Source organism: Grammomys surdaster, unplaced genomic scaffold, assembly GCF_004785775.1.
Source record: "Grammomys surdaster isolate TR1022 unplaced genomic scaffold, NIH_TR_1.0 141, whole genome shotgun sequence".
Classification (NCBI taxonomy): Eukaryota; Metazoa; Chordata; class Mammalia; order Rodentia; family Muridae; genus Grammomys; species Grammomys surdaster.
In genome coordinates, this window is record NW_021604599.1 from 2,718,905 (window position 1) to 2,726,939 (window position 8,035).

The following is an 8,035-nucleotide window of genomic DNA, read 5'->3' on the forward strand; positions in this document are numbered from 1 at the left end:
TGTATCTGCTGTTGTGCTGTCACTGGTTTGTCTTGATTACTGTGTCTTTGTAGCATAATTTGAAATCAGGTATGGCCATGCCTCCTGTAGAATTCTTTTTGTTCAGGATTGCTTTGACTATTCTTAGTCTTTTGTGTCTCTGCAGAAGTTTTTTCCCATAGCTGTATGTATTCTTTACAAAGAATGGTGTTGGAATTTTTAGTAAGATTGCTTTGAATCTATAGATTGCTTTTGGTAAGATGGACATTTTTGCAGTATTAATTCTCCCAACCCATGAACATGTGTTGTCTTTTCATCTACTAGTGTCTTCTCTCTTCCTTCAGTGTCTTAAAATTTTCATTGTAGAGGCCTTTTATTCCCTAATAAGCCTTATTCCCAGATTGTGTGTGTGTGTGTGTGTGCGTGTGAGTGTGTGTGTGTGTGTGTGTTTGTTGATTTTGTGTCCTACACCTTTGCTAAAAGGGCTTTGACAGATCTAAAAGGTTTTGATGGAATCTCTAGGGTCTCTTTTTTATAGAATAATATAATCTGAAAATGGAGACCTTTTAACTTCTATTTATATCTTTTATTTATTTTTCTCTTCTTATTGCTCTAGCTAAGACTTCAAGTGCAATATTGAATAGAAGTCAGAAGAATGGACAGTCTTGTCCCTGATATTCCTGGGAATTCTTTGAGTTTTTCTCCACTTAGAATGATATCAGCTATAGGTTTGTCACATACAGTCTTTATTATATTGACTCATGCTTTCTCCTTCTTTAGCTTCTTTATGACGTTTATCGTGGAGAAATGTTTATTAGACTTTGTCAAAGGGTTTGTGTGTATTAAGATGACCATGTGATTTCTGATATTTATTCCATTAATGTGATGAATTAATTACCTTTATGTTAAAGTAATATTTTAAAAAGACTATTTCTTAGGCAGATTATCTAAGGGGGGGTGGCTCTGTTTAGCTCTGCCGCCATGTTCCTCAGCCAGTGGCCATGCACTCCACAGCTACAAATGGCCAGAGGCCACATGCACATCACAGCTAGAAATGGCCAGCCAGAAACACCAGCCCTTGCACCCACAAGACACCAGTGTGGGAAATGGCTCTGACAATCTACCACGCTGTCTCCCCAATGCTTGGCTGAGCCCAGACCATCCCACCATCTACATGGTACCCAGTAGAAATGAGACTCTAATGTTTAAAGATTATCCAATAGCTTTATATATTTGATAATGCTCAATTAACAAGATGCCCACACAATTAGAGATGTGTCCCAATATCTAACCTTATGATATAAATTGTTACCCAGGACTGCTCTCGATACATGCATGGTCCTCCATGACTCCTACATCTCTCCCTTGCTTTTTCTAGCTCCTCTTCTTCCTTCTCCTCTTCCTCTCCTCACTCTACCTACCTCTCATACAACCCAATCGCTGAGCTTTATACAAATGTAGTGGGATGGTATCCCGCTACACCTTTATTGATTTATACTTGTTGAACCACCCCTGCACTGCCGGAACAAAGCCCATTTATTCACAATAAATGAACTTTTTAACGTGATGTTGAATTCAATTTGTGAGCATTTTATTAGAGATTTAACTATGTTCATCAAGTAGGTTGGTTTGTACTTCTATTGTTTTCTGTGATGTTTTCACCTGGTTTTTATATAGAAGTAATACTTCATACAAAGAATTTGGAAGCTTTCCTTTGTTTTCTATTTTGTGGGCTGTATTAGTTACTCTTCTATTGCTGTAATTTAAAGAAAAGGCCATTTATAGAAGACCGTGTATTTAGGCTTACAGTTCCTGGATGATTTGGAGGCATTGCACATCTGGGAGGAATGGCAGCCAGCTGCAGGCATAGCAACTGGAGCAGGAATGTAGGGGCTCACATCTCGAGCTACAAACAGGAAGAAGCAAAGTGAACTAGAAGCGGTTTGAGTATTTAAACTCTCAAAACAACATACTTTACACTCACTCCAACACCACCACATATCTTAAGCTTCCCCAAAGCGCCATTAACTTGGGACCTGAAGTGGAAACTTAAGGGTTCTTTGGAAAGTTGGTTGGATTGTGTTTTGCCGGGGCAAACACGTGAAGGAATGTTCCGCTGAAGCAGACACAGGAGAGAGGATGTTCTGCTAAAGCAAGCACATGAAAGGACCTGTGATGAGAGATTCTTTGCTAATGACCCACGTGCATTGGTCTGCCTTATATTGTGTACCTGAGCTGTATTTGTCAGGATTCCATAGAGAGAAACCTGCCAAAATACTTCTGATGGCATACTGTAGTTTCTTGCCACTTCCAAGGACTCAGGCTGATTGGCAAAGTGATGTCAGCTGAGACTGATGCATGTGCTGGGGCAAGACCCATGAAGGACACGTGGTGTTCGCTGAGAGTATAAAAGGACTCAAATGGACAGAGAGGAGGCTGAGCTTGGCTTGCTTCTAGAGGTAGCTGTGCCATGCTTTTTGATCTAGAATCTTCACTCATCTTCGATTCACTGAGAGAGGCACAGCTGAGAACTTTTCCTGACATCCCTCTGGGTCTCTTCTGCTGACTTGTACCAAGGCTGAGACCTGGCTGTCTCTGCTAGGTAGTGCCACCACTGCTGATTCATATTTGCTATCCCAACTCTTCCGAACTAGACTGCTGGTGTATCAGTGAAGTGTTTGCAAGTGGGCCAAGCTGCCTCTGCTGACCTGTGAAGTGAACTGCAGATTTCCAGACAACACAGACAGGAGTTGTTCCAAAGAACCTTTCTAAACAGGTCCACTCCCGCCCTTCCTGTCCATTCCTTCCCCGCCTTCCCACAATCCTTTTTGTTCCACTACCTCTGGTGGATGGTGGATTATAAGGGAGGTAAAAGCATCTAAGTACCATCATTAAAAAATAGATGTTTAAAAAAATTAAAGTTATAGGGACCAAGTATTCTAATACCGGAATACTCATTCAAACAAGCACATGGGGTAGTTTCAGTAGTGTTTGTGGTTGTTTGAAGTCCTGGTAGAATTCTGTAGTGAATCTGTTTAGTCCAGATTATTTTTAAATTAAGAGGCTTTCATTACTGCTTCAGTCTTATTGCTGATTATAGATCTGTTTAGTGTCTTTATTTCATCCTGATTTAATTTTAATATCTCATATGCATGTAGAAATTCATCCATTTCTTTTAAGTTTCCTAATTTATTCAACTATGGTTTTTAAGATATGCCATCATGAATTTCTGGATTTTGTTGGTGTGTGACGTAATGTTTCCACTTTCGGCTCTTCCTTTATTAATTCCGGTCTTCTCTCTCCTGCTTTTGGTTTATTTGACCAAGGGCTTTTCAATTGTATTCATCTTTGTCAAGAGCCATCTCTTTGTTCCATCAATTTTTTGTATTGTTTGTCTCTCCCTCTCCCTCTCCCTCTCCCTCTCTCCCTCCCTCTCCCTTTCCCTCCCTCCCTCCTTCCCTCCCTCTCTCCCTCTCCCTCTCTCTCTGTGTATACATACGTCTATCTTTCATACATATGTATGTATATATTAAAGGTAAACATATACTGATGTTTTTATTGTACGATCAAATTCCTCTACTTTGTCTTCCAGCCTGGATCCTCCATCTTTCAATGTTCTACCTGTTGCTCGAGCCATTCACTGAACTTACCTTTCGGCTCATTGAGCTCTTTATTCCCAGAATCATTTCAGTTTTGATTTTCTTCAGCAATTCTATTTCTTTACTGAATTACTTTCCATACAGCATGCTGACCCCCTTACGTCATTCAGCCTTTTGGTTTTGCTCGCTTGGAGTGCACCATGTCTTTCTCAAGTTTCTTGAACATGGTTTTAATTATTCGTTTAAATTCTTTGGAAGTTCTTCTAAATCACTCTCATAGGAGCTAATATTATGGAGCTAGAAATCTTCAAAAAAGACATGGTATCTTGGTTTTCATGTTGTCTTTGTTTCTTGGGGCATGAATATCTGGAGTTAGTTTGCTGGTTGAGGTTTCTTACTTTCAAATATTTTACTTTGACTTTTAAATTCAAGACACACTTTCCAGTGGTGGCGTCTGTGATATTCAGGAGAGAACTAAATCATTGTAGGGTTGAAGTATCATTTGTCTCTATAGTACTGGTATGTATGGTCAGGGGCTCCATCCCAAGACTTCCTCTGAGGGTCAAGTATTGTCCTGTGTCAGCTCAAGCCTCCTTCCTGTGTCTTCAGCTTTTTCTAGTTGTGGAACTCAGCATGTACCTGTGGGCATTACCCAGAGTAATATATCATCCCACCCTGAGTTCAAAGATTCAGCTGAAGCAGTTGCAGCCTGTGGAACTTCCCTTCAGGTCAGATACAGCTCCACCTCTGCCCCTTTTCCCGGGCTCCACTGATGCTGCAGATATGGAACTTTCCATGTGCCTCTGGTCTAACCCAGAGTCAGATATGGTTCCAACTGCAGGTCTCCATCTTCTACTGAAACCTTTGTTTTCATGCAGACTCTCATTATATAACCCTCACTGCCCTAGATTGTGACGTGTTAACAATGCACAGTGATCCAGCTGCCTCTGCCTCCTGAGTGGGTGGGTTGCAGGCATAGACCACTAGGACTGGCTCTATTTTATTTTTTTTGAGTGACCCCCATTCTGTTTTCCATAGTTTACTAATTTATACTTCCACAAACAGTTTACAAATGATTCACCATTTTGTCTGATGGTAGAAATGTAAATGGTGCAGCCACTGTGGAAATCAGCCTGGAAGTCCATCAAAAGATTAATCAAGTCTCCCATAGACAGCAGGAACTGCATTCCTAAGTATACAGTGGAGAAAAATAAAAGCATATATCTATTAAAAAAATGAAACACAGAAAACATATATGGGAGTGTTTGCAACACCATTCATAATGGCAGAAGGGGAGATTTGAAAGTCCATTGACTGGAATATTGTTTGACAATATAAAGGAGTGAAGTCCTGGTATGTATAACAACATGAATAAGCCAGAAAGCATTACATTAAGGGAAAGATTCTAAACAAAGAAGAACACATATGAGTAGCGTGCCCAGAATCTTCACATGCTTAAAGAGACAGAAACAGGTGAGTGATTGCCATGGCATGGACTGGGATAAAGGAAGGAACAAGAATGACTGTAAATGCTGTGGAGTTTCATTCGAGATCATGAAAATGTAAAATTGGTGGTGGTGGTGGTGGCTGCATAAGTGTGAACATGCTTCCAGGACGGATCTGTGTGTCTTCACGTGGGCATCTTTACGTGCACCTAAATTGTATGTCAATAAAGCTGTTAAGTTTTGATTAGTGATTGGAGCAATTGTAACAACCTCTCTCAAAGGCTGGTTTCTCATAGAAAATTTCAGTTCTGCCCTCTATCAGATGTAGGATTGGTAAAGATCTTTTCCCAATTTGTTGGCTGTCGTTTGTCCTTTGCCTTACAGAAACTTTGCAATTTTATGAAGTCCCATTTGTCAATTCTTGATCTTAGAGCATATGCCATTGGTGTTCTGTTCAGGAACTTTTCCCCTGTGCCCAAGTATTTGAGGCTTTTCCCCGCCTTCTCTTCTATTAGTTTCAGTGTATCTGGTTTTATGTGGAGGTCCTTTATCCACTTAGACTTGAGCTTTGTACAAGGAGATAACAATGGATCAATTTTCATTCTTCTACATGTTGTCCTCCAGTTGAACCAGCACCATTTGTTGAAAATGCTGTCCTTTTTCCACTGGACAGTTTTAGCTCCTTTGTCAAAGATCAAGTGACCATAGGTGTGTGGGTTCATTTCTGGGTCTTCAATTCTATTCCATTGATCTTCCTGCCTGTCTCTGTACCAATATCAGGTAGTTTTTATCACTATTGCTCTGTAGTACAGATTGAGGTCAGGGATGGTGATTCCTCCAGAAGTTCTTTTATTGTTGAGAATAGTTTTTGCTATCCTGGGTTTTTTGTTATTTCATATGAATTTGAGAATTTCCTTTTCTAACTCTGTGAAGAATTGAGTTGGTATTTTAATGGGAATTGCATTGAATCTGTAGATTGCTTTTGGCAAGATGGCCATTTTTATTATATTAATCTGCCAATCCCTGAGCATGGGAGATCTTTCCATCTTCTGAGATCTTCTTCGATTTCTTTCTTCAGGGACTTGAAATTGTTGTCATACAGGTCTTTCATTTGCTTGGTTAGATTCACAATATATACAAAGAACTCAAGAAATTAGACTCCAGACAACCAAATAACCCTATTAAAAAAAATGGGGTATAGAGCTTAAAGAATTTTCAACAGAGGAAACTCGAATGGCCGAGAAGCACCTAAAGAAATGTTCAGTATCCTTAGTCGTCAGGGAAATGCAAATCAAAACAACCCTAAGATTCCATCTCACACCAGTCAGAATGGCTAAGATTAAAAACTCAGGTGATAGTAGATGCTGGCGAGGGTGTGGAGAAAGAGGAACACTCCTCCATTGTTGGTGGGACTGCAAGATGGTATAGCCACTTTGGAAATCAGTCTGGCGGTTCCTCAGAAAATTGGACATAGCATTACCTGAGGATCCAGCTATACCACTCCTAGGCATATACCCAGAAGATGCTCGAACATATAACAAGGACATATGCTCAACTATGTTCATAGCAGCCTTATTTATAATAGCCAGGAGCTGGAAAGAACCCAGATGTCCTTCAACTGAGGAATGGATTCAAAAAATGTGGTATATTTACACAATGGAGTATTACTCAGCTGTTAAAAACAATGAATTAGAGAGTTTCCTAGGTAAATGGATGGAACTAGAAATTATCATCCTGAGTGAGGTAAGCCAATCACAAAAGAACACAAATGGTATTCACTCACTGATTATTGGATATTAGCCCAGAACCTTGAAATGCCCAAGATTCAACTCACAGGCCACATGAAGCTCATGAAGAAGGAAGACCAAGTGGGGGTGATTCGGTCCTTCTTAGAAGGAGCAACAAAATACTCAAGGGAGCAAATATGGAGACAAAGTGAGGGACAGAAACTGAAGGAGGGGCCATCTGAAGACCATTCCACCTGAGTATCCATCCCATGTGCAGTCACCAAAGGTAGATGCTGATGTGGAAATCAGGAAGTGCATGCTGATAAGAGCCTGATATGGATGTCTCCTCAGAGGTCTTCAAGAGTCTGACATATTCAGAGGCAGATGCTCACAACTAGCCATTGAACTGATCATGAGGTTCCCAATGGAGGAGTTAGAGTGAAGGCCACTGGAGCTGAAAGGGTTTGTGGCCCCATGAGGAGAGCAACAATACCAACCAACCAGAGCTCCCAGGGTCTAAACCACCGGCCTGGGAGCACTTAGGGAGGGATCCATGGCTTCAGCTGTATGCGTAAGAGTGGAAGGCCCTGCTGGGCATAGGTGGGAGAAGAGATCCTTGACCTCATGAAGGCTGGACGCTCCAGGGCGTGGGAATTTGAGGATGGGGAGGTGGGGGGGTAGGTAGGGGTTACATCGCAGAGAAGAAGGAGGAGGGGTGAGGGGATAGGGGTTCCTGGGTGGGTGGGGGATGGGCTAAGGGGGACAACATATGAAATGTAAATAAAACATCCAATAAAAAATTTCAGTTCTGTGTCTTTCATTCTCTTAACTGCCATGCTTAATTTTCAGGTTATCCCCAAATAAGTACTTTTATGACACTCATTCATGACCATTTGTCTAAGATTCAATCATCTGCTTTAAATTCTTTTGCTGTGCTTGATGAAAATTGGAGCACTCATCACAACTAATTTTCAAGAAAGAACAAAGATTGCTTCTCAGATCTGTGTAGAACATTGTACTTTAATACCTTTTATTCCTACCATTACATGTTTGTTTGAAAGTGGAGGAATATTGACCTGGATATCAAGAGACTTATTTTCAAGTTAGATGCAGTAGCCCCTGCAGCTGCAGCATTCAGATGACAGAGGCCATAGGATTGTCAGTTCAAGGACAGTTTTGAGAGACATGGCAAGGTCCTATCAGAGTGAAAGAGGTTGGGGGAGAAGAGGAGAAGAGAAGAGAGGAGAGGAGAGGAGAGGAGAGGAGAGGAGAGGAGAGGAGAGGA